At 35.1% G+C, this 27,934-nt stretch overlaps 2 protein-coding genes across 2 annotated transcripts in view; both read right to left on the bottom strand.

Moving 5' to 3' along the window:
• LOC106662113 (neuronal calcium sensor 2) overlaps window positions 1–19,285 on the bottom strand; it is a 316,486-nt gene extending 297,201 nt beyond the window's left edge. Inside the window, exon 1 of the mRNA XM_014385924.2 lies at window positions 19,014–19,285. The gene's annotated coding sequence lies outside the window, so the exon portion shown is untranslated. The remainder of the gene's footprint in view (window positions 1–19,013) is intronic.
• LOC106662103 (neurocalcin homolog) overlaps window positions 1–19,861 on the bottom strand; it is a 325,618-nt gene extending 305,757 nt beyond the window's left edge. Inside the window, exon 1 of the mRNA XM_014385914.2 lies at window positions 19,653–19,861. The gene's annotated coding sequence lies outside the window, so the exon portion shown is untranslated. The remainder of the gene's footprint in view (window positions 1–19,652) is intronic.
• Between the last annotated feature and the right edge of the window lie 8,073 nt (window positions 19,862–27,934).

A 27,934-nucleotide genomic window follows, 5' to 3' on the forward strand; every position in this document is an offset into this window, starting at 1 on the left:
CTGAGAGCGCAGAGATGCCCTCCCAACGGTCCCCAGCCGACCGTCCCCGCGCGGTCCCCCTCCCGGATGCCAACATGCCTCAAGGATGGTTATATATCTTTAAACATCGATGTCGTTATCGGTGATGAATTTATATATGGTATCTAATATTTCAATAAAGTTCGTATAGTTTAGAATTAAGTTTACCGTAGTGGGGAGTGGGATTTTATATTTCTTTAGCGCCCTAAAAATATGTTCTCTTCCGGTAGTCTTCAGTGGGCATCCCAGTATGATGTGGTTTGCATCCGCCGTTGTGGTACCGTCGCACGAGCATTTGCTTGTTTGCGTAATTCCTATCTTATGCAGGTGTGATGGGAGTTTATTGTGGTTGAACCTCAGTCTACATATAGTGGTAAAGAATTTCCTATTTCTTTTAACATTTGAAAACCACGGTTTAGACTGGATGTTTGGTTGGGCGGCAGAGTACCAGATGCCTTTGCTTTTGGATGATTGTTCGTACTCGCTTTGCCATTTCTTGCGTAATAAGACCCTATTATGCGATACAATGTCCCCGGCTGAGATCTCTTTGATGTCGTTTCCCGATAGAGCAGCCGCTTTTGCCAATGCATCAACCCGCTGGTTAAATCGGTTGTTGTTATGGCCTTTGACCCAGAGAAGATGAGTAGTTATACCGCTTCCGCAGGCTAACAAAATGTTTTTGATCTCTAGAATAATGGGATCTTCAGGAGTATCTGTTTTCTTCAGGGCCGTCAGAACACTAAGGCTGTCCGAACAAATTATGGTCTTGGCTGGTTTTGTCTGTTTAATGTATTTGATAGCTTCCCTTATGGCTATAGCTTCAGCGGAGAAGATCGTACACAGAGGTGGGAGTTTAAACTGTCTGGAATAGTCATTATTTATATTAAGTATTGCGGCCCCCACCCCACACTGGGATTTTGAGCCATCTGTATAGACTACCGTAGCCAGCGGGCTTTTACCAGTCTCAAAACAGACCTTAATGTAGTCCTGTTCACCTTTCAATTCCTGTAGGCACGTTATAACCTTAGGTGCGAAGAGGAGTCCCTTTTAGTAGTCGGTCAAAACGTTGTACGATTTTGCAAAGGATATCTCTGAGGTGGTCAGGTCATATTATATTTATTATATACTTGTATGCCCGAGATGCTTAATGATCCAAGGATACCTTAGGTGTCCTGCCGTTTATAGCCAATATGCCATTTTTAGTTCCAGTCTCCAAGATTTTCCTAGTTTTCCTACAGGGCATGTTTTACTTTTGGCAATTATTTATTATAGGTGATGGTTCCGGTCCTACTATTTCAATGTTTCTTTTCACTTGAGGGAGTTTGCTATCAGGCTCCGTTGTGAACTTGAATACATTCAATAATTAGGGTTATTTTCAGTTGTTGCAATTTTTTTTAAATTTTCTAAAGAAGAACCTATGCTAATCAAATCTACTTATTTCCTCTAGATTGAGAGATTTTTGAGAAAACCAGGGAAAACACTAGTAACTTTACATTTACATACAGGCAAATAAAAAATCTCGAACTTATCCGGATTTCTCAGTTTCCTCCTCTTCCTAGGGAAATGCAAGTTTAAGAACATCTTGCCCTGAAGATGTTAACAAAGCCCCCTTCACGAACCATCTACTATTTTTACTTTTTTAACATCTATTCGAAGATTCCTAACCACATGCACTTGTCTGATCTGGAAATGTTTGTACAGAATTTGTTTAAGTTCCCCATATAACCCGGGCTAATGGAAAGTCGATTTTTTTTCCTGCCATTAAATCCTATTTATTTAATCATGGAAGCAATTCATTCGTACAAAAGGGCTATTTTAAGAGATTCACTGGCGATGTTCTGACATTTTAGACCTTCGAAACTATGTTTTTACACAAGTTCATTAGGCGAAATTATACTTACAAATCCTGTCTTTTCACTTTAACTTATCATTTTACCTTTTGGCGAAAAAAATACAATGTAGGCGTACGCAAAAATAAAACAATGCGTTGATCATTGAACTTCGATCGATACACGCACTATTTATTTTTCTAATGTTTATCAATACAAAATTCAAGCATAAACAAAAACCCAACAGAAAAAAATTCAAGGATCAAATACAAATCGAATTTCCTTTGAGGAAGTGAATTCATTACCGACATATGACGTCAAACAACGTCAGAAGATATTTACACGCACGTTTTATACTTGTAAACAGACAGAAATTTTTTTCAAACATTAGCCTTCAAACAAAAACAAAAAAAACAGTCAAATGATTACACTGAAATATGAGTGAAAACCTAGTACAGTAAAACTTCGTTATAACGCCCCCGCTTATAACGATTTCCGACGACGACAAACAAAAATCTCTTAAGATACTTTTACTCGTAGACAACTGTGCTGCACATCCAAAAAAATATTGATCTGTAAAACATCAAGCTAGTTTTCTTGCCGCCAAATACTACCAGTGAAGACCATCAAACTAGACCGCATCTCACGATCTCTGAATAATCACTGGCCAGTGAGTTACAACCTATCAATCAAAGAATAATAAAAGGCTACTCTAAAGAAGAAGGATGGTACAAAAATAGCTATTAATGATGGAAATCTACGATGACTTCTTCAAAAATTTCTATTTTAATCGCCATCCACTTTTAGCACGCTGCGAAGATGGGAGTTAACAAAGAAACAATTAATGTTTTTTTCAAGAAAGCAGGAAATGGGAATTCAGAACGCCAAGAAATCGAAGAGTTGATTTTAGTTGATTCTTATTTATAGTCTTTCAATCAATTAATTATTCTTTCTAAGGTCTTGGTTGAGATAAAAAAGTCAGTGTCACGAGAGGAATTCGAACCCACTACCTGCGGCTAAATACGCCGCTTCTCTAACACTTGAGCAATCGTGACTTCGATCCTCTCGGACACCAACTCTCCATCTCAACCAAGACCTTAGAAAGAGTATTAATTGATTGAAACAAGTAACTTAGTCAACTGATTACGAAAACGTAAATGGATAATTATTTAAAAAGTAAAAGAAGTATCACTTCACGAAGCCAGGATAGCTCAGCTGGTAGAGTAGCAGGGTATTTAGCCGAAGGTCGTGGGTTCGAATCCCTCTCGTGGCACTGACTTTTTTATCTCAACCAAGACCTTAGAAAGAATAATTAATTGATTGAAATAAATAACTTAGTCAATTGACTACGTAAACGTTAATGGATTCTTATTTATAATTTTAACTTTTTGACGTTTGAAACTAGGGAAGACCTGAATAACCGGAGACAATGAGTTGGAAATTGTTCATGTTTTTGGCAAAAATCTTATGACCAGCGACATTTTACCTGGAGATCTTAATTGAAGATCATCTCAGTGCATCGAAAGAGGATTATGATACACCTGTCATAATCGCGCCGAAAACCACCGTCGTTTTGGATGCAATCAAAACGATTCGCACATTTTTTCCTGTAACACGGGCTTCAACATCTAGACGGACTGAGAAATTTCTTATTCAAAAAATGTGTTGACTGTTTTAAACAAAAAAAATTATGATTACATGTTTTAATCCAGGTACTAGTATGTAATTGAATACATATATTTTATTTTTTGTATATGTTCATACCCGCACACCCATTTTTATACATTCTATGTATTTAAATAAATTTTGTTCATTTTAAGCTGTTTTTATGGTTCCCGATAATAGGGTTTTACCGGTTATAGCGCTGTTTTGCCTTGGACCTCAGAAGAACGTTAAAACGAAGTTAAATTCACTAATTTCGTGGTCCGCATGACCAATTAATATATTACAATTAATTAAGGTTTTTAGTTGAGATAAAAAAGTCAAGGGCACGAGCGGGATGAAAAATGGCAAAAAGGAGGGAAAATTCAAAAGGTGGGGTTGAGATGGGAAGTTAGTATCCGAGTGGATCGAGGTCACGATAGCTCAAGTGGTAGAGCAGCGGCGTATCTAACCGAAGATCGTGGGTTCGAATCCCGCTCGTGCCATTGACTTTTTTATCTCAACTACAAACCTTAATTAATTGTTAAAACGAAGTTTTACTGTTGAAATCAGCAGTAGACACTTATGCAAGCAGCTATTACTTCAATTAAAGTTGTACTTATTATTGCTGTCGTTTAAACTTAAGTATATACAAAATATAAAGAAAAAAATGTTTTCATATAAGAAAAGAATACGTTTTCTGACTTCACAGAGAAAAAGATACATACTGACAATATTATACAACTGTCATTTTCCATCATGCGTAAAACTCGAGTGTGCTAGATAAAACCTTCCTACTAGGAAAATACTGGTTTAGAACAAGACCCATTCAAATATAAATGTTTATGGCTCTTCTACTATGCGGATGTTCTCATTTTATCGCCGGAGGGTGCATCCCTCACATCCGTCTGAAACAGTTCATTTTATACTCTAACAGAATTTCTCCTGTAAGTAATTAATCTATGCCTCCGGAAGAGTATATACAAAATAATTTATGGCAATAAGGGCGTGAAAGTTTAGGTACTATCGTTGTTTATACTGGGGAGAAAAACGCCAATAGGACGAGTCGCACTAAACCTTCATAAAAACCTGTGAAAAATTAATTAATCTGGGCATTCTGAATGATGAGAATTACATTAAGAAACATAAAATAATAAATAGATATTAGTGAAGGTACAGGGTGTGATTTTTCAGCCAGATAAAGCTACACGTTTGTCACTTTTTATTCTTCACTTTTGCGACGTGTTGTTTTTTCAGAGTGTCCGAAAATGAAAGTGATTTTTTGTTCATACCGCAACGTATGACTATAGGGGAATGCATCATTTTTATTTTTATTTATACGACAACCATTCTCAAGCCCAAAGTATGCGCAATCACATTCATTATGTACACTCGGTCAAACTTTCCAATTGAAACATTGAACATGCCATCAACACTTGTGTCTTAAAAGATGTTACACTGATTAAAAAAATCCTCATAAGATGAGAAAGCCAACCAGCATATAAACAAACCACATCAATATTAGAAAATCATCGAAAATCTCCAAAACCTCGGGAAATAGGAAGATTTCATGACCGTATATAGGCCCTGATCCTATTTTTATTTTGTGTTATTTTGTTTGTTTTTTTAACGAGGGTTCGCAACAGCAGAGGTCATATCAACCCTCAGGGTGCCGGGTTTTAAAAAAAAAAAGTTCATTTGTAAGTATGTCGGGTTCGAATGCAGGGCTGCTGGATTCGAACCCTGGACCTTTACCTTACAGTAATGAGCGCCGTGTCAACGCCTAAACCATTGCAGCCACCGTCGCCCCCTGAACCTATTCTTGGGATAAAAACAAGCAGAGAATTCTCCATCATAGAATGGATCTATAAAAGACAAAAGGAGAATTGCACAAACTCTAGATAGATAGACACGGTAAGCCTATGCTAAAATAACTCTCAACAAGACTGGCAAACTCACTGCTACAGTTAGAGAAAGCTAACTAAGAGTAGTGATAGATATAGTCTGAGAAAAGATCTACCCAATATGGGTATATTCAAAAATGATCCCATTTGTCGGTATTGCAACAAGAAGAAAGAAACAGCCATGTCATGTTCGACTGCTCAAATTGTGAAGGTCGAGCTGTAAATTCTTTTTCCTATCTGCAACCATTTTATACAGATAGCTCGTTTATGGCACCAAATTGATTCCAGGATTCAAAAAACAAGGCAATCTATCGTTCTTCAGCCTGAAAGGCCAATCTATTCTCCAGAATCAATGGCTCTTAAAATAGTACTAGTGTATAATATTTTCTCGAACACCTTTTTACAATCGGCAATTTGAACAGACAAGTTGTGATATTTCTTCGTGTAGTCTACGGGCTGATGTACCTATGAGTTGGTCTTTACTGATCAATTTGGTCTGTCTGTCCTTGCAGAGTTGTATTTTCAACAATTATCTTTTGTTGAATAAATAATGATCAACCAGTTTTGCAGTAACAGGCACAAGGAAGGAACGAAATTCTTTCGGGGCTTCCTCATATTATATCACATCAGGGCCAATTTTAAAGACAAACTAAATTTATGTAACGCATTCTTATTCGTCGGTGAGTCTTTATAGTCGCGATTCTACCCTCCGATGCTAAAAATGAAATAAAAAATATCATCAAAAGGAATGGGCAGAGAAGCTCCTAAGTATCAAGATCACGGTCTACAGTGGTTCCGTATTTTGACGGAAACGTCTGTTTTATTGTATATAGTACTGATAGATCTCTCGTTTTGTAATTATTGAGATTGAATGTATTTATTAGCGTGAATGTGTACTCATACAGTATGTGACAAGGGTACACTTGAGTGAATGATTTGTAAATAAGAAATCATGTATTTAAGAATGAAGGACAGTATAGTTCATCTAGCTTTAAAAATTGCATGCTTATCATCTGAACTGACCTAGCTTTTGACAAACCCTGAAGCCTCACTTGTGGGACGGAAAGGATAAGACCTCAGACTGCCAAGATTCAAAGTATTTGATTGTGAATTCATGAGTTCAATTCTGTATATATTTTTATGTGTGTACAAAATTGAGCTTATATAAATCAATCCACCAATGTTTTGAAATTATAACTGAATAATAAATGTACTAAATCTAAGTTTTTAAGCCCTGATGATCATAAAACTGAAACCATTATCATTTTCCACCCCTTTACCCGTTAATTTGCATAAATCATTAAATTTTTTAATATGATACTTATGTTTTATATTTCATCATAACATTACATCATTATTATTATTATATTATCATTATCGATATTCTATTTAAGATCTTATGAAATTCGAATTCTCTCTTGTTATCACTGTACTATTAATCCGCTTTGTACAAAGTCGATGGGACGAAAGGATTATGTAGAAGAGAAACAGCTTCAATCTGTTGAACACGAAGTTTGGCATGGGCGTGAAACCATAATGGTCTCCCGCTGTATTAAATATCAATGTTTTCCCAAAAAGGCATCCATCAAGAGAGAGCCGCCGGTCTTGTGTGAACACCAAACACAAATTTCCATCCTGCCACGCCAACAAACCAGAATATATTTGTGTAGGAACAAAGCCGTTTCCACAAACTTGGGAAAAGAAAAATATCCGTGTATTGAAAGTACTTCGATATAATACATTAAAAAAAATATCAGAACAAATAATGAATTTATTTCTATGCATTTCTAATATCTTAATCTTCGACTACAAATAATTTAAAGCTTTAAAAACCTGAACCGAATTTTAATGACTAGGAATATTGATGAATGTCTCAAGAGCCGCATAGATCAAAACTTGCCGAATCAACAAATACTAGGTAAATATTATTGTATAAACTGAAATATGATGATGTTCCCATTTCGGTCCCTTGCCTTGTCTGAATCCTAAACAATAAATCGAACTTGTAATTTTAATGTGCAGAAAAAAACACTCTAAAAGAATGTCAAAATGAATGCCCTTTATTATACATAATTCCCCAATTTCCTGGTCCGCTTGACCAATTAATATATTACAATTAATTAAGGTTTTTAGTTGAGATAAAAAAGCTCTTCAAAGCTTCCCGCTCGTGCCATTTACTTTTTTATCTCAACTATAAACCTTAATTAATTGTATTATATACAATATATTATTATTTCCAATAAATTCGAAGTGCGGCTCCATGAGCTGCCGATAACAAGGCCATTTCAGCCCCCTGCGCATGCAGTTTTAACCTAAACTCACTCATTTTTCAATAAATTCCTCCCTATTTAAATACGATTCACTCGTTTTACACATATAAACAACTTCACATACACTAACTAGCCAAATAATATAATCGAGGGTCGATAAGGTACTTGATATTCAGCAATCTCGTACTGACCATACATTCACGCTTATGAATACATTCTCACAGAACAGTTAACACAGGATATATCTATCAACTTGTCTTATATACAATAGTAAGAAGTGAGTAAGATTATCTGTAATAAAAAATTCATGGGGGCATCGGTGGCCGCAACGGTTTAGGCGTTGACACGGCGCTCATGACTGTAAGGTAAAGGTCCTGGGTTCGAATCCAGCGGCCCTGCATTCAAACCCGATATACTTACAAATGGGCTTTTTTCAAAAACACCGGAACCCTGAGGGTTTATATGACCTCTGCTGTTGCGAACCCTCGTAAAAAAAAATTAATTTAAAAAAAATTCATATATAAAGAAAGAGCACAATTTCCATTTCTATGCTCGCTCTGTACATAGAGCCAAGTAATGACACCTTCAATTAAGTGGGCATTCACATTGAGCAACCTTTCGCTGCACGAGGGACACACGTTTTGAATCAAATGTGTATGCGCGTGCGATCGTGCGTGCATGTGCGTGTGCGTGCATATGCGTGTGGGTGTGTGCGTGCGTGTGCGTGTGTGCGTGTGTGTGAACGGTGTATGGCCGATTCTGAGTCGGGTTAGGATGATTCTTCTTCTGCTGTTTTTGTCACTCCGGGGGCAATTTATTATGAATTCATTAACATTATAGTAAAGAAAACATGACCTATTTTTATCAAGCTAAAGAATTTTGTATTAAGTGATCAGAACATTTGTTTACCTTATCGGTGTTTTTTAATGTATACATTTTAAAATTGTTAAGTATTAATGTCAATCTGAAAACACTTTCGTTTTGGTATGTTTTTATTGCTAGCAATATGTAATTCAAGAACTTTTCTTAAGAAAGCAATAGACAAAAATGCTACTGGAAAGCGAAGAAAACTCGGCAGAACTTAATAGTAAACTGGCTAGAAAACAAAATAATTTATCCCTGAAAGTAAAGGCTCGGTATGTCTGGCAAGGAACAATTTTAAACGTCAATACATTATTCATTTTCAAAATACATGTACGATTTATGTTTGACCGTCTTTTAAATGCGAGTGTAGTTTCTCATTTAAAGAAACTTTTCTACGACGGCGCTTGAATGTCGACCTCGTTAACGGCAAAAGTTGAAGAACGATGAGTTAACGATTCTTAGAAGTTCTGGGACGAGGGATGAAAAGTGGATTCTGTAGACAATACAGTTCGGCAGAGAATCGGCTATCATGGGAAAAGCCCCATATTTCTTGCTTGGGCGATTCGCCCATGTCGATTACCCTAAGTCAGTTTGATCTGCAACTTTTGGGTAACCCATAAAACATTTGGGTCAAATTTAATAAAAACTGCACTCGAACTGTAATCTTATATGGGAGACCAAACTATATAAAACTTTACTACGGCAAAATAATAAAATCCTTTGAATTGGAAAATTAGGGAACGATTAAAACTATTTACAAGAGAAGTTGGAGAATAATCGGTAAAAAAATTACAACTGATGAATCCCAACATCAGTACTCCGAAATAATCGTTCTTTTGGGCCAGGTTCAGTTCTCACTTAACGATATGTCAAAAGAGCGTAAAGACACTTTATATCCAAACAGAATTAAATTATACGGAACAATATTTTGACAATTCAAACAAATATAAAATTGAAAATCTTGTCTATTATGCGACCAATAATTAAATAAATTAAAGATTCCTGCGTTCCCGGGAATTCAAATTCAATGCTGATCATCATGGAAAACTGGAATTTGCATTTTTTCACGCAGTTTTTTTTTCCCACTATAAAAGCATTCTGGTGCTTTTGATGCCCCCAAAGGTAGGCGGCAATAACATCAATTAATATATCCGAATCAGATTCGTCTATTTTGACACTTTCAAAAATTTGTAATTAACTCCTTCAGACATTAATTCACTCAATATGGGGTACCCATTAGAAAACAGTGATTTTCAATTTGTACGAAAAGTAATAAATTTGCCAAAATTGGAATGTTTCACCAATTGGACTGGGGTTGATCTAATTTGACGGAGAATTTCATCATCGACAAGGTTTGTCTTGGAACATTTTTTAGTAGGGTCTTTTAAATTTATCGACAAAAATGTCAGAACGGTGGATTTGTTGTGCCCCTCCTCCTCTTAATTTTGAAAAATCACGAAAATTATAATTCTCAACCAATCAGGCTGGTTTTAGTCTCATTCGACGCTGAAATAAATGCACTATGATTGTAGTTTAGAGTTGTTTTATGGTAGCAGTGGCAGTTTACTTACTGTTACACAAATAAGGTCAAAAAATGTGGGTTTTTTGTTTATTTTGTTTAACCCTAGGCTCTGTACTGAAGGCTTTTCGGAGTTCCAAGTTTATAGGACCTTTTTTACCCAGCGTTCAATTTCCTATAAGATATTAAATTTTTGGCCAATGATTTGGAGCCATTCAGTATATTAATTTATTGGTAGTATTTAGTATATTAATGAAATTGTTTAAATTATGAATTAATATGGAGGGGCTAAAAAAAATTAGGCTTATGATTTAGATAATATCAATAACACGAACAACTCAGATCTGTTAGGTGTCCAACGTTGGCGCCTCTTTGCCAGGTGACTTCTCCCTTTACGTGACGAGGCCAATTATATCTGTCTTCACCTACGTGAGTGTCATTTTGGCAGGCTTGACCAGACCTTGACCTCATCAGTTGAAAAAATAAAACACTGCCGGAGAAATCAAGGCACGCTTCAGATAATAAAAGCCTTAGATCACTTTTGTGCGTACAATGTTACATTTATTTTAAAATATAGAACTATAGTATTAAATAGGAACGCTGACATAAACGACATATACGATCAAAATTAATCTTTTATATATTATCGGTACTATTCGTTTCCTCCTTTGATGACAAACCGTTTTGTCTAATCGAAAATTTACAACCTAGTTACTGACGGGAGGGAAAACCCACAAATTTGATCGAACAAACAAAAACTAAAATGACTGCGGAAAGCGCGGTATAAATCACAAAGCTAATTAATTCAAGCGCACATTATCAATTTTGAGGGCGATAATTGGGATAAAGCTTAGATGAACTTTCTGCAAAGTCACAAAGTCACTTGCCGTTAGGGCGTTAATTTCACACGAAGGCAAAACCAGGAATTTCAGAGCCGGAGGGAAAAAATTAATTAAACCCTCGGCTATAACTTTATTATCGTACGAGTTAATGAATTAATGATTTCAGTGTACTAGGCACCGAACCACTCGCTTTATTTAAAAATATTTAAAAAAGCTGTTATATCTGCACAACACGAAAACATAAATGAGTTTCGTGACTTACTTTTACAGCTTCATCGATAAATAGCAGAGGCGTCGACATTATTAAGTATTCCAAGGAAATGTTAAAGGCTTATTTTTTACTTGCAGAATAGGTTTTTTCCTTGTGTAGGTTAGTTTATTGTTACCAAGTTGGACACATTTTAATGCAAATTTAACGATTGTTGGAATAAGTCCCTTCAGATAAACGGTTCACACTTGAGATAAAACTAGACAGCGGTAGTTAAGACAACGTATTTAGGCAAGAGTAATAAAAATATTAATCAACACGTCCAAATTTAAACCAAAAAATGATTCTTAGATTTATTTTTAAAACATATAAAAATAATTATCGAAAGCCCTTTTTCACAACAAAAACAATAATTCACACTTTCTACTTTATCCCTTATCCTTGAAAGCTACTTTATTGACAGGTACTTCAGTTTAGCCAGTGCCTGAGAGTAGTGTTCTAGCCGTACTGTACCAGGCACAGCTGACCTCCGATCCCTGCTATCAAACTACCACCCTAACAGTCATTTCCACACGAAATCTTCAGGAACAACTTACACTACAGGGCTCGTCCCACGCTGGATCCGGGCCAAGGAAGGAGATTGTGAAGAAATGCATACTTTAAAGTCGGCCAGGTAGGATTTAAGTGTACGATGCCCTTGTGACTCTCACCGACGGATTTCCTCCAGCCCTCCTCGCCGAAGCAGAACAGCGGTCAGTCTGGCCAGAGGAGGATCTGCAAGACCATACATAGGCCCCGAAACTCGCAGAATGGATCCAAACATAACAAAAGGAGAAATGGATAAACTCTACCGGCGCTAGACATAGTAAACTTATGATGAAACAACCCTCACCAAGATTGGCAAACTCATTGCTTCAATTGAAGAAGGCCAAACTGAGAGGAGTAATAGGACTAGTAACCGGTCTCTGGCATTTGAGAAAACATCTACACAATAAGGGTATATACAACGATGATCCCATTTGCAGATTATGTAATGAGAAGGAGGAAACAGCCACCCATATCATCTTCGAATGCGAAGCAACAGCTCAATGGAGATTTAACCTAACATACGAAAAAACTGGAATCAAATTCCAGCAGCGACAGTCAATGACCTGATACTTCTAAGGCATTGAACTAAGGAACAAGGAAGGTACAATAAGCCAGAAGGCTGCAGTGCCAGTACAAACCCCGCTTCTAGAATCCTTTTTTTACCATACCATCCTGTCATTTCCACACGAAATCTTCGGAAACACATCACATTACAGGGCTTGTCCCACGCTGAATCCGGGCCGAGGAAGGAGAGTGTGAAGAACCCATACTTTAAAGTCGGCTAGGTAGGATTTACTTAAGTGTATTTAAGTGTTTGATGCCCTTGTGACTCTCGACGGATTTCCTCCAACCCTCCTCGCCGACTAAAGAGTGGTCAGAGGATCTACCAGTGATAGTGAAACTAACCACAATTAAGTAGAGAACTCCTAGTACTCATAGGAGTACTGCCAATTGGTAGATTTTCCACTTTTGTTTATTTATTTTATACACTCGCTGTTTCTTGTTCACCAAGGTAGTTACTGTAAATAAATTAAAACCTTTTTCTATGTTATGTTTAGCATTAATGTCAGTTTCGATTAATCTTCTTGTTTAGTAATTCATTTGATACTTCCTATACGACACTTATCAACAGGTTTCTTCCCGTCAAACCTGGCGAAAGTTAATTGTGAAAGGATTTCCCTTCACGTCACGAGTGATTATAATAATATGAAAATCTATTTTCGTAAATGACAATCAATTAGAAATTTCGTAAGCGAGTTGTTTTCACTCTCGAATATCCATCCTACTTCGAGATTTCAACGTGGTAATTTCCATTTAAACTGAACGAATTTCCACTTATTTTCAACATTTCCACACAAAAATAACAAAACGTGCGGTTATAGTTAAATGTACTTTAAGGAAGAGATGTGTATTTTTTCTAAACAAATTAAATCGGCTTTACTTGGTTTGATGTGGTTATTTACTTAATGGTTTATAGCCAATGCTTTCAAAATCAACCCTTTTCTAAAAATAACCACTGCACCTTCGAAATAAAGATTCAAATATAATTGTACATCTATAATAACAAATTATGATAACAAGTGATTTGGTTGTTACCGTTATTGGCCAGCTTAACCTCGCTGTGTTGGTCAGAGACATTTCGACATCATCAGTGGGTTATCATTAATACAAGCCAGCACGGCCATCACTGAAGTTGGCGAAATGCCTAAACGCGTCTGACAGGCCAACACATCGAGTATAAGCACATCAAAAGACACAATGGTATCGACCAAATTGCAGGTTTATCACTTCTCAAACAGCAGAGATAAAATCTCAAAAATAGCACAAGTGTTATAATTTTTCTTTCATTATGAGTAGAACACAGTAGGCAATAAAATTTATATTCACTTTAAACGCATAATAATTTATTTTATGACTAATTCTTTTCTTTAGGATATAAACTGCACTGTTTGAAAACAATTAGATTTAAATTTTTATCGCCAAATCTGCGAAAAATAAATTATTAAGTAATTAAGTTAACGGCCTATTTTATCCATAATTGGAAGGTATATTAAAACTCTCATATCAAAGTCATACTGAATAATCACCACCCATGACCAAAGTTCAAGATTGAATTTAGAATTTTTGTAATTTTCTGAATTTAACTCAGCACACCCACATTTTTACCGAATGCCTTTGACCCAATGCCAAATTTAACTATAAATTATTTACGTCTCGTCTCATTTACACAAACTCAAATTAAACTAAAATTATATTTCCTCGATTTGTCCGTCGCGGTTTCTTTTGTAAACCCGCCTTCATTTACTATTTTCAAGCATAACTAAGAATAACGTTTACGTATTATCGCAATGTTTAAAAGTCGAATTAGTTATTTTATCGGAAAATTTATTTATACATTTTTCAATTATTTTGCAGGCTTATTAATCCTGTTTAGCCTCGTGCACGGCACTGACAAATCGGGGTTTTAAATCTAGCATCAGTGAATGCAAGGATAGAAAAAAAGCGAAAAAAAGGCGGACCAGAATTGTCAACTCGCAGACCGATTTGGCCTTATCATACAATAAACTGGAGTATTTTTTATTTAGTACGTTTAAATAAATATATTTTTAAACAGGAGTATCTGCACTTATTTTTGTACAAAATGGATTTCAGAGGTACAGCAAAATCAAAACAAACTGAGAGAAATGTAAAGCCCAGAAGTGTCCATCAAGTCCAAAAATTGATTTATTTAATGGACTGCTAATTCAAATCATACGTTTAAATATGTTTATTTAAACGTATGATTTGAATTAGCAGTCCATTAAATAAATCAATTTTTGGACTTGATGGACAATTTTGGGCTTTACATTTCTCTCAGTTTGTTTTGGTTTTTCTGTACCTCTGCCATCCATTTTGTACAAAAATAAGTGCAGCTACTCCTGTTTAGAATTTACCCATCTTCAATGGATTCAGAAAGACAAAAAAGTGAAAAGGGGCAGACCAGAGATTTCAACATGCAGACCCATTTGGCATTATCATACAAAATACTCGTTTATTTTGTAAAATGTAATTTTTTTATAGCGTATAATTTTTATAAGCTGTCTGTTATCTACTAGATAAATCAATTTAGAGTTTTTAGCTAGATGAACATTTCGGTGTCTAATAGTTTTATTATTTTTCTGTACTTTTGACGTTCATTTTGTACAAAAATGGGAAAACTGACTAAGAAGAAAGAAAAAAGCGAAAATAGATGGATCAGAATTGTCAACGCGCAGACCGATTAATCTTTACCATATAAAATACTTGATTATGCTTTATTTTGGATATTGATTTAATTTTACCTATCATCAGATTTTAATGAACAGTCTATTAGATAAATCAATTGAAATTTTTTAACTTTATGAACCCTTTAAAACTCAACATTTCCCCTAGTTTATTTTTGTTTGTCTGTATTTTTGACATACATTTTGTACAGAAAATAGGTAGTCGTAAATAGGTAATGTAGCCATATTCTACAGACGAATAAAGAAAAAATTGAAAACAGACTGGTCAGAATTGTCAATTCGCAGACCAATTGAGTCTTATCTTACAAAATGCTAAATTTTGAAATATCATTAGTTAGGATCTAGCGTACAATTTTAATTTGCAGTCTTCTAAAGTTAGAAGCTAGATGAGCATTGGTTGGGCCTCGGTTATTTTTGTTCGTACTTTTGTCATCCTTTTTTCAACAAAAATAGTCAATGCTGGATTTCACAATTGAAAACTGTTAAAAAAAAATGATGTGTCTAGTCCCGTAGTTTTTGTTTGTCTGCATTTTTGACGTCCAGTCTGTACAAAAGTAAGGTAAAAAAGAAGAACGTGTTACATAATTTGCCATTATCAGTAGATGCATACAGAAAAAAAGTAAAAACGCTGGCCAGAATTGTCAATTCGCAGACCAACTTTGTCTTATTTTACAAAATACTAAATTTTGAAATATTATTAGTTAGGATTTAGCGTGTAATTTTAAATAACATTCGCTTAATTGTGGCTAGATAATCACTTTGGATCTCACTATTTCGCCGTTTGCTTTTCCTCGTACTTCTATTATCCGATTATCAACAAAAATAGTCAAAGCTGGCGTTCATATTGGAAAACTGTTCCAGAAGAATTACTGAGTTCCTTGCGATGATAAATTTCTTCTAGTTTATTATTTATTTTAGAACAGTCTTTTAGATTAGCCAGTGTAAATGTTTTGGTTAGATAAACACTTTGTGGCTCATCAATTCCTGTAGTTTTTTTTCTATGTCTGTACTTTTGGCATTTTGACGGAGGGTCTGCATGTTGTCTATTTTGTCATCTTCAGTAAATGCAGAGAAAAAAAAGGGGAACAGGCTGACTAGAATTATCAACTCCATGCAAAATTTGGCCTTATCTTTACAATAAATTCGATTATTTTTTTGTTTAGTATGTTTAAAATATTTGTTATCTAACGTATGATTATAATTTGAAGCCTATTTGATAAATTAATTTTAGAGGTTGTGGTTAGATGAATACTGGCTTAATATTTTTTGTTTTTGTTTGTACATTTGGCGTGCATTTTGTACAAAAGTAAGTAAGGCTAACATGACTATTTTGTCATCTAACAAAAACAGGCGGACCAAAATTGTCAACTCGCAGCCAAATTTGGCTTTATCGGTCAATGGACTCGATTTTTTTAATCGAAAATTTTGATTTTTGGTGGTATAATTAAGATATGTGAATTTATATGATGACTGGTTTTGGTTATAGACTTTTGTATAGACTGGTTTGGTGAATGGTATACCAAGGTTGGTTAGTTAGTTTTTACTAGTTTATTTTTCAGTACTTTTGACGTCCATTTTGAACAAGAATCGGTAAAGTTTGAATTCAGCCATCTTCCATGTATCCAGAAAGAGAAAAAACGGAGACCAAGCACATATACTTGGTTAGGCTTTGCGTATATTTAAACATAGTTAACTAACATATGAACTTAATTAACGATATATTCGAGAAATTTATATTTTGTGACTAGATGAACAATTTCGGTTTTAAAAGAAGACTTTATTTTGTACAAAAATAAGTTGAGTAAACAAAGAACGAAAAACCAAAACCAATTTGACCAAATCATAAAAAATAGGCACTTTTAAAATATTTGTTAGGATCCAACGTATTAATTTAATTAATCTATTCGATGATTTCATTTTAGATGTTTTGGCTAGATGAACACTGGGGCTTGACATTTTCCCTGGTTTGTTTTTGTTTGTCTACACTTTGGAATTCCATCTTGTACAAAATAAGTAAAATTGGCTGTCGTGTTTTGAATATTTCTATATTCGTGTTTTGAATATTTCTATATTCAGGGTAGATAAATAAAGAGAAAAAAATGAAAAACTTAAGTTCAATTTTTTCTTATATTGACAAAATAGTCGATTATTCTGTCTAGATATTGAAAATTTGTTATGTAACGAATTTTTTAAATTTATAGACAAGTCAATAAATTAATTATACATTTTGTGGCTAGATGAACAATGGGGCTTAGCATTTCCCCTAGTTTGTTTTTGTTTCTCTGTCCTTTTGACGTTCATTTTGTACAAAAATAAGTTGACTGCCGCGTTTTGAACCATATTCGGTACAAATAGAAAGAAAAAAGCGAAAACTAATGAACGGGATTCATAAATTCGCGACCAATTTGACCAAATCATAAAAAATAGTCAATTGTGAAATATTATTAATTATTTGGAAATATTATTAATTATGAATTTAATTAGTCTATTCGATTAATTAATTTTAGATACTTTGTGTAGATGAACACTCTGGGGCTGAACATTTCCGCGAGTTTGTTTTTGTTTGTCTTTACTTTTGATCCATTTCGTACAAAAATAAGTTGGCTGCCGTGTTTCGAACCATATTCAGTACAAGAAAGAAAAAAGCCAAAATTAACGGACAGGGATTCATAAATTTGCGACCAATTTGATAAATCATAAAAAATAGTCAATATTGAAATATTATTAATTATGGATATAATTAGTCAATTCGAGTAATTAATTTTAGATATTTTGGCTAGACGAACATTCTGGGGCTTAACATTTCCTCTTGTTTGTTTTTGTTTCTCTTTACTTTTGATCCATTTTGTACAAAAATAAGGTGGCTGCCGTGTTTTGGACCATATTCAGTACAAAAAGAAGGAAAAAAGCCAAAATTTACGGACAGGGATTCATAAATTTGCCAAATCATAAAAAATAGTCAATTGTGAAATATTATTAGTTATGAATTTAATTAGTCTATTCGATTAATTAATTTTAGATATTTTGGCTAGATAACACTCTGGGAGTTAACATTTCCTCTTGTTTGTTTTTGTGTCTTTACTTTTGATCCATTTTGTACAAAAATAAGTTGACTGACGTGTTTTGAACCATATTCAGTACAAAAAGGAAGGAAAAAAGCCAAAATTTACAGACAGGGATTCATAAATTTGCGACCAATTTGCCAAATCATAAAAAATAGTCAATTGTGAAATATTATTAGTTATGAATTTAATTAGTCTATTCGATTAATTAATTTTAGATATTTTGGCTAGATGAACACTCTGTCGCTTAACATTTCCCCTTGTTTGTCTGTATTTTTGACGTCTATTTTGTTCAAAAATCGGTAAAGTCGGCTTTCCTGTTTTCAAATTTAGCGATCTTTAATGGATGGGTTATCATTCCGGCCTAGTTTTTCGTTCGTATTGTCGTCTGATTTTCGACAAAAATCGCCATTGCTTTCAAATTTGAAAAGTTTAAAAATAAGATAAAAATAAGAATCCTTGAAATGGCAGATTTTTCTTCTAATTGTTTTCCTCCTCCTTATTTCCCCAGATTATAAAATGCCAAAGCTCTGTTGCCCGTCTGCCAAATTCCCTCTAAAAGCCGCGACTCACTCGAATTAAGCAATTCCACGTGGTCCCTACCTTTCACCCGGTCTCACTAGCAATCAGCAGCCCGGCATTCTGGCTCGTTCTAAAAATACAAAAAAAACCGCCTAAACAAAACCGAGCGGTTGATTCAAAATGTAAATTTCCAAAGCGTTTTGACCTTTCAAGTGACTATTTTTAAAATAAATTACTTCAAAATTGGCAAACCCTTTGAACTGAGGTAAGAAAGAATCAATTAGAGGGAAAAAGGTCATTGGCAATGGCCTTGTTTATAATTAGCTTTCTAAATGACAAACCTTTCTCGTAGAAGATAAAAAAAAACTATTTAAAATTTAACAACAAAAACAAACTAATTAAAAAAGAAAAGGATCAAAATACTACCTTCTGAAGGTGTTTTTTTAATATAAAAATAGTTGAATAGAAATGAAAGTGACTCACCTATTATGACTTCCAAGATTGTGTTTATCCAAAATTTGCTTTTTCCGGATGGTGCCGATTTTTTTTTCGCACTGACACTTTTATGACACAAACACTAGCACAATTTTTTTAACTTTTTTTTATTATTCCGGTATTGTTCACTTCCACGAAGGATTAAAAATAATCTGCAGTCGTAAATAAACCTGATGACCAGGACTCCTCTTTCATTGAATACAATTTGACAATAATAAATAGACAAAACAATAATTTTGACAAAATTTTGACTTTTTTTTTTTTTTTAAGAAGGAGTAGGAATAATAACAATAAATATTTCCCTTATAAATTAATATGATAAAGAATGTTAAATAAATTGACAATTACAGTTGTTTTTTTTTTGAGCACAACAAACATTGATAACCTTCCACCAGGGGAAACGAGGTTACAACTACACATTCACAACAAATTTGACAAGTAAAAAAAGATTTCTGCTGTAAATGTGAGTTGTCAACCTCGATGAGAGATGTCAGGACGGGAAACCGGCTCCGAAACGGAGAATTAAACTGGAAATATTCCAATTCGACCCTTTTTTTCCCACCTAGAGCCAGTGATAATTCGAAAAAAAGCAACAAAACGGGTCTGCCTCCGGTCTGGGATACTTACCAAGCCTTTGCAACGGGAAAGCGGTCGTGGCGGAACTCGGTCACTCGCCCGGGAGGTGGATTTCGCTTCTGGTTCAAACGAAAAACGAGCATCTAACACATTTTCACTGGGAGTCAGAGCATTAATAGTGTCGTCGCCGCCATATTGGATTTGCCCTGAGTCAGGAGCGATGAAGGCGACCGTAACGTAGCAGTGGATTGGAAAGAGAAACGGTTGGGATCGATCGTAGTGATGGGTGGGGGGTTGGATCGGTGGGCGGGGGCCGAGGGGCGGCCGAGCTCTCACGGACACGCGCCACAATTCAAAACTCTCGTTTCGATCCCGGCCTCGGCGAGCCCACCCGCGGCAACCCGCCCGATAAGGCGCACCGTCCAAACAAAAAAAAAATTTATTGGGTTCGTGCAAAATTAATGCAACCTTTGAAAATTTATTTTCGCAGGTGTTTGTCGTGTAAATGATGTAAATAAAGCTAAATCCTCAAATCTAATTTAAGTATTATGATTACTTAGATCGTGAAATGCGGTCTGGTGAAATGTAATTTTAGAAAAACATTTTCTTTCTTCTTTTAAACTAATTCATTCTTGACCGCTGCTCATCACTTTAACAGATTCACCTGTCCGGGAGAGACTAGGTCTAGAAGAGAAAAGGTCACACTTACCGGTTTACGCATAGGCCACACCAAGATCACACATGGACACTTTTCAATGGAGGGTGAGACCACATAGGTGGAGGAATTATCTCCATAGGACTAAGACTGCAAAGAAAGAAACACCTGTTGCACTTTTATTTATGTGATATGTATTAATTATTGGAATGAATATATTAAATAGCGTGAATGGAAGGCATGTGATGGCGGATCTTATACAATAAAAAAAAACTAAATATATAACATAAGCTAAATAATATATTTTAAAAAAAGGCCTCTTCTTGGCATGGAACAAACGAAAAATTAACAATGTTGGAGAAATACTTTTTCTAGCACAACAGTAATCTTTTAACAGGCAATGTTCAGAGATAAAAAACTTAAAACAAAATACAAAATTAACCGAAATGAATCGCAAAGATATAAGTACCTTGAATCTTTTAATATGGCACAAAACTGTAAATTATAGACGTCTTTCTGCCAGCGCACTCCTTTCCGGATAGCCGCTTATCTCCTCCTTTTCCAATGTGTTTGTGATGATCGTCCCCTCTCTTCCACAGTCCTTTCATCCGAACGATCATCACAGGCATTATCCACAATTCCCCCGAGGAATATCGAGTAGTCTGGAGGTTCTGTGAATGAATTGTGGTGGGAATGTAATTTATTAGCATGAATGGAAGGGATTATCCCCAATCACACTGAGAAATATTGATATTCTGGGGTAGTGTGGATGAATCCGTGAATGTAATTTATTAGCGTGAATGAACGGGATTATCCATAATTATCCCGAGGAGAGTATCTAGTTCTCTAGGGTAGAGTTCTCGTCTATTTTAAAAGAAAAACTAAATTAAACTTTTGATTTATTTATTTTTTTTAAAGTGCTATTAAATCGTTGGTGTATTCACTTGTTAGAATTTCAATTTCATCCTCTGACTGAATTGATTTTTTTTTGGGGGGGAGGTTTGTTTGTCTTTTTTTAATACATTTAATTTGAATATACATAAATATTCGAGGAAATGTTTGTAAATATTTCCGTTTCAAAGAATGAAATTCACAAAATTGAAATCCTATAATTTAAAATTAATATTTCGCCATTATTTCCCTCAAGTCATATAATTATGTAAATTTTTTTAATTATTACAATTTAGTCTGTTTGATAAGTTAAACAAAAAAGTTTGAACCGTTCAGCACTGTGGCCATTGAATGGGATTTAAGGCTAAAAATCGAAAAACCATTTACCGAATCAAAATAGTTAACTGTTAATTAAAATCTTAAATATTGCGTATATTATGTTTTTAACTTAAAAAAATTCTCCTGGCCTGCTGAGACTGTGTCTAGGGACCTTACCTTATAAGGTCATTTTATTGCCGGGTTGCGCATAGGCCATACCGAGATGACACATGGACACCTTTCAATGGGGGTGAGACCCCGTAGGTGGAAGAATTATCCCTAGGTCGTAATAACATACTGCAAAGGACTAAGTCTGCAAAGAAAGAAACACCTGTTGTACTTTTATTTATGTGATGTGTTAATTATTGGAACGAACGTATTAAATAGCGTGAATGGGCGGCATTATCCACAATTCCCCAGAGGAATATCGTGCACTCTGGAGGAAAATGAGAGAAAAACACCTCCTTTAAAAATGGAACAATTTATTGGTACATAGAGGATTTAAACTGCGTAAAATGAATAGGGATATTTGTAATTTATTCTTATTCTATTAATTTTAATTAAATTAATCGTAAAAATTAATTATGAACCAAATATTTCATACTTGCATAAAGTGTCGTCCTATTCTTGTCCAATATGGCACCAGAAGAATAGCACCACATTTTATGTGATTTTATTTTAATTAGGTAACCAATAGAAGCTTTTTTATTTTATTTATTTATTTGTATCGTGTTTTTTTGGGGGGATAGCAAAATGCATTGCTCTTCGCCGGCACTTTTTGCTTTTATTTTCTTTCGGAAACCGATTCTTTCTTTTCTTTAACATATTGCTTGCCTCTCAACCTACCACAGTGCCTCGTCAATTCTGGATAAAATAACACTAATAAAAAACAGAAACAATCATAAAATGAGGGACAAGATAAAACATAGTCTGGTTAGCCTTCACATTACCCTATAACTCTACTACCCCATATAGTCTCCCATATTCTCGAGGTAATTGAGGATAAGCCCGACCATTCGCGCTAACAAATTACATTCGGGCATCGCAATTCATTCACAGTACCCCCAGAGTACTAGATAATCTTTGGGATAATTTGGGATAAGCCCCTTCATTCAAACCAACAACCTTTCACACTACACAAAGAGTGCTCTATATTCCTCAGAGTGATTGGGGATAAACCCTTCCATTCATGCTAGTAAATTACATTCATTCAAAGAATCTCCAGAGTACGCGATATTCCTCCACGATATCGCATAAATTAAGGTACAACAGGTGTTTGGTGAGAACTTGAATTAAAATGTTAATCATCAATATCAATCAAAGTCTTGTTTAATTTCTTAAAAAAAATTCTTTTTTGTTGCTGTATTTTATGAATTCGTATAATTATTATACATATATATATATACATAAAGTGGAAGATTTATAGGCCGACAAACAGCTGAGGTCATCGCCGGCCGTCCGCTTGTATTCCTTCTCTTTCTTGTCTTTCTCGCGTATTTTGTATTGAACTGAAGCCATTTGAGCATCTCGATCTGGTTACTGACTCTCTGCTTTTACTTGTATATTAAGTCGTTATTTTAAAAAGCTAGCCTCTTGTTAGTACCTCAGGTTGTCAATTTAGGTATAGGTGCACAACATACAATACATAACATATATATCGCCACAAACATAGAAGTCTGGTCACATTCACTCCCCCAGAGTACTCGATATCACTCGTGGCGGGGTTGAACCCACTACATTCGCGCTAATAACTTACTTTTACTCTCCAGACGTCACACACACTCACCCCAGAGTACTCGATATTCCTCGGGGCGGGGTTATAAGCAACCCCTTACTTTCACGCTAATAAATTACATTCATCCTATTATATTAACATAAACACCACACAAGCAAAGCACAAACACACATAAACTATATACATTTGAAAATCCCTATAGCCCTGAGGTACTCCAGGTATTCCAAAATATTGCCTATAAACGTCGAGCCTTCTACAATTGAAGGTGCTCTACTGTTACTCTATCCTTGCATAATGAGCACATATGCGGCGGCTTTCCTGCTAGAAGGTGCCCGTGCGTATAATTATTATTATAATTACATAAAAATATAACTAATTATTTTTTATATAATTATTATAATTACATAAAAATATAAATAATTAATTATAATTTATTTCATATACATATCTTAATGTTTATACCTTTTTCTACCAAAATGAATAATTATTGCTATATTTTCACAAAATGAAATCTGATTTCGTAGCGTTACGTAAAAATACCTAATTGCCTCCAAGCACTAAGTCAATCAAGCGACAACTTGGTAACTTCATAGTTTAAATAATAATTAATGTACGTGTAGAAATGTGCGGTGATTAGTGACCGTTAATCGATAACTATTTAGAAATCGTGAGATGCGGTCTGGTGTGATGTACGTTTCAGAAAAACTCACACTAGATCGCATCTCACGATTTCTGAATAATTATCGATTAACGGTCACTTCACCACACATTTCTACACGAGAAGAACGAAGGGACTCTATGAACAAATTTCAACTACATATGAGCACGCAGCTAAAAGTATTCTGAAGGACGCCAACAATGAGAAGAAACTGCATCGGCTATCAACCAGAGAACTTTTTTGCTGAAATGCAGACAACACAAAATGTTCACTCTCAACACGACACGCAAGAATGGTACAATTACACAGAAGACAAACACTTTGAGCCCTGAAGATGACCTCAATAAAGATCGAAACGTTGGCACGATAAAGAAAATGTTTTTTTGAAACCTACATCACACCAGACCGCATCTCACGATTTCTGAATAATTAATTTAAGTGTATATTACGGCCAATGTTGAACGGATAAAAATATAATTTACTTCACTAAAGGTGTTAACGACTTTATAACTCAAATGATATACTCCAAAAACATTTTTTTCTTATTTGAGACGGCATCTAATGAAATACCCTTGGCAAATTTTGCCGCCGGTCTTGTGATATCGAATTTTGTCCTTTTCGATAAAATTTTCATTAAATATTTCAGTCCAGTCGGTATTAACGTGAGCTTAATTTTATTTGATAATAAATTTATAGCAGCGGATGAGTTACAACGTCCATAAGACTTAAATAAAGGCCAATTATCCCTTTACCTGTTTAAAATTGACTACAATATACAATCAATACAGGAGTGATTTAATTTCTTTTGGTCTTTTTCGACCTCATGCTGAGAGAAGAAATGTTGTAGAGCAGAGAAATATTGTAACCAATATTTATTTTTATTAGGTTTCGTGGTCCGCTTGACCAAATAAACTCCTTTCAATTAATTAATCTTTAATTAAGGTTTTGGTCGAGATAAAAAAGTTAGTGTCACAAGCGGGATTCGAACCCACGACCTTTGGCTAAATTCGCCGCTGCTCTAATACTTTTCAAATGTAATTAATTGAAAAAAATTTTCTTTGGTAAAGCGGACAATGTAATAAGCAAAATTAAGTGCTCTTCACTAAAGCTCTCCATGGCCATTTCATTTGCCGCCGAGAATCAAATAGATTGCACGACATTTGAAAAATGGCAAAAAGGTGGGGTTGAGATGGGAAGTTGGTGTCCGAATGGATCGAAGTCACGATACCAGCGGCGTATTTAGCCGAAGGTCGTGGGTTCGAATCCCGCCCGTGACACTGGCTTTTTTATCTAAATCAAAACCTTAATTAAAGATTAATTAATTGTAAGCAATGATTTAATTGTGATTACATTATTTATTTTATAAGAGAAACCGTACGGAAAGCCATGGAGCACCCGCGAATCATCTAAGACGCTGATTTCGAAAGTACTTAACTTAGGCTTTTTTAAATAGCCTTCTCACATGGGTATCTTTCTAAGTGATTATCCTACCAGTCTGTTGTTGTCTTGTCGTGGCAGTTTTCTTTGAAAGAATTCGTCGCTGTTTCATTCTTGTTCTTTATGAAGTTCAACAGACTGCAAAAGACGAAGATGAAATCAGATAAAATGATATGGTTTTCAGATGACTCGAAAACAAATTAAAGATCAGGCATCTGTACCAGTCCGAATATAAGCATTCGAACCATTTAGGGAAGTGCAAATCTTTCAAGCTGAAATAGATACTATCAATGTTTGTGCTTTAGAAAATCTTAAAAGAGGTTAGACAAAAAATCCTTCTAAGGTCAGACAGTCAAGCAGCCATTAAAGCATTAGAACGTGAAAATATCACATCATATATAGTCAGAGAATGCATCCACAGTCTCCAAAGCCAGGAGTCTAATGATATCTTGGATTCCAGGTCACAGAGGAATTTTGTGTAAAGAAAATACAATCAAATTCACAGTCAAGAGAAGGTTCTCCAAGTCCACCCAGGGTGTCCTTGTTAGATGGCCCGGTTGAATGTCTCTTGAATCCATGATGCTATAAAAAAAAAATGTTTAATATTTTTTTAGTATAGTTTCAAATATTTACCTTTTTTGTAGAAAAATTATAAAGGGTACCCCACAGGCCCAGTAAAACTTCAAAATTTCAAATGCGACCCTATACATGCTGACACAGCATTTTAAATGATTTTTTACGCTGCAAACAATGGTGCAATCGGATTTTAAATTGGTAAAAAAATGTTAAAATTATGACAAAAAGAACCCGGCAGCGTAATTTCGATGAGGAGCTGAATATTTTACGTATGATCACGAAAATCCAATTTCTTCTCTCCGATATGTTGGAAGGATTTTAGGTCAAAAAAATAAAATTTTAGATGTACTCCGGATTTAAGTCGTATCGCTCACATCTTGTCCAGGGACTCTGATTATGACGGGGGTCTAACGTTCCGTGCACAAATGTCGATTTGGGAGGCTGAAGAAAACATTTTTCCATACATCCTATGGACTGATAAATCCAAGATACCTCTAATGGCAAATTAAACCGTTGGAATTTTCGAACGTGGGCAGAGGAAAATCCGAGAAATCCCTACTCTTGTCATCATCAGGTGGTTCGCAATATCAACGTTTGCTGCGGACTTCTCGGAAATAAATTAATTTGGCCTTATTTTTACGAAAATAATTTAATTGGTGCTCAGTTCCTCAATGTTTTGAGGGAGGTTTTACCAACACTATTATGTTCCTCAGCAACAACGAGAAAGAATGATTCTCCAGCTTGATGGATGCCCCGCGCACAATTCTTTGCAGGTGAAAGGTTATTTGAATCGTCACTTCTGGGATAGGTGGATAGGACCTCATGGCTCTATCTGTTAGGCCTCCTCGGTTATCAGATTTAACTTCACTTAACTAATTTCTGTGGGGCCATGACCAAAAGAGTGTCCAACCAATCATAACCCAGCAACTTCAGTTGAAGAAGTGCTGCAAAGGATAGAAAATTCTCGTCAATCCATCCCCCTGACTCTATCGCTCTGAGCACCGGTGAAGATTGCTTAAAAAGAGAAAATCTTTACGCAAGGTAAGCAGTTCGAACATAAAATGTAATTAATAAATAGCAAACCAAATTATTGTTTTTTTTTTGTTTTTTACAAACATTTTACCATAATCTTGGTATATTTTAATCAATTTAAAATTCAATTGCACCATTGTTTAGGGCGAAAAAATACTTTAAATTGATGTGTCAGGAACTAAAGGGACGTATTGGAAATTTTGAAGTTGAACTGGACATGAGGTACTTATTCTCCAAAGAGGTATAATTATTCTCCAAAAAAGGTAAAAATTTGAAAAAATACTTAAAAATAATTATTCAGAAATCGTGGGATGCGGTCTGGTGTGATGTAGGTTTCAGAAAAACATTTTCCTTATCGTGCCAACGTTTCGATCTTTATTGAGATCATCTTCAGGGCTCAAAGTGATTGTTTTCTGGGTTATTCTGCCATTCTTGCGTTCGTGTTGAGAGTGCCAGTCCACTTTGCCTGAAGATGATCTCAATAAAGATCGAAACATTGGCACGATAAAGAAAATGTTTTTCTGAAACCTACATCACACCAGACCGCAACTCACGATTTCTGAATAATTATCGATTAACTATATAGGCCGTGAACCTATACTTGGGATGACAAAAAAACACACAGAATTCTCCATCTCAGAATGGATCCAAAAGAAACATCAGGAGAAGTGGACAAACTCTAGAGGTGCCAGACACAGCGAATTTAAAAAAAAATAACCCTAACCAAAACTGGCCAACTCATTGGTACAGTTACAGAAGACTTAAAGAAAGTGACAAGACTGTATGAGAGAAGATAAGACTATACTGGTAAATGACGTCGGAAAACATCGACATAACATATATATTCAATATGTAGGTGTATTCAATGATGACCCCCATTTGTAGGTTATGTATATATATTAATATATTTATTAATGTGTGGTGATTAGTGACCGTTAATCGATAATTATTCAGAAATCGTGAGATGCGGTCTGGTGTGATGTAGGTTTCAGAAAAACATTTTCCTTATCGTGCCAACGTTTCGATCTTTA

The sequence above is a fragment of the Cimex lectularius genome, unplaced genomic scaffold (assembly GCF_000648675.2).
Source record: "Cimex lectularius strain Harlan isolate CLEC.00 unplaced genomic scaffold, Clec_2.1 scaffold1, whole genome shotgun sequence".
In the NCBI taxonomy this organism is placed as follows: Eukaryota; Metazoa; Arthropoda; class Insecta; order Hemiptera; family Cimicidae; genus Cimex; species Cimex lectularius.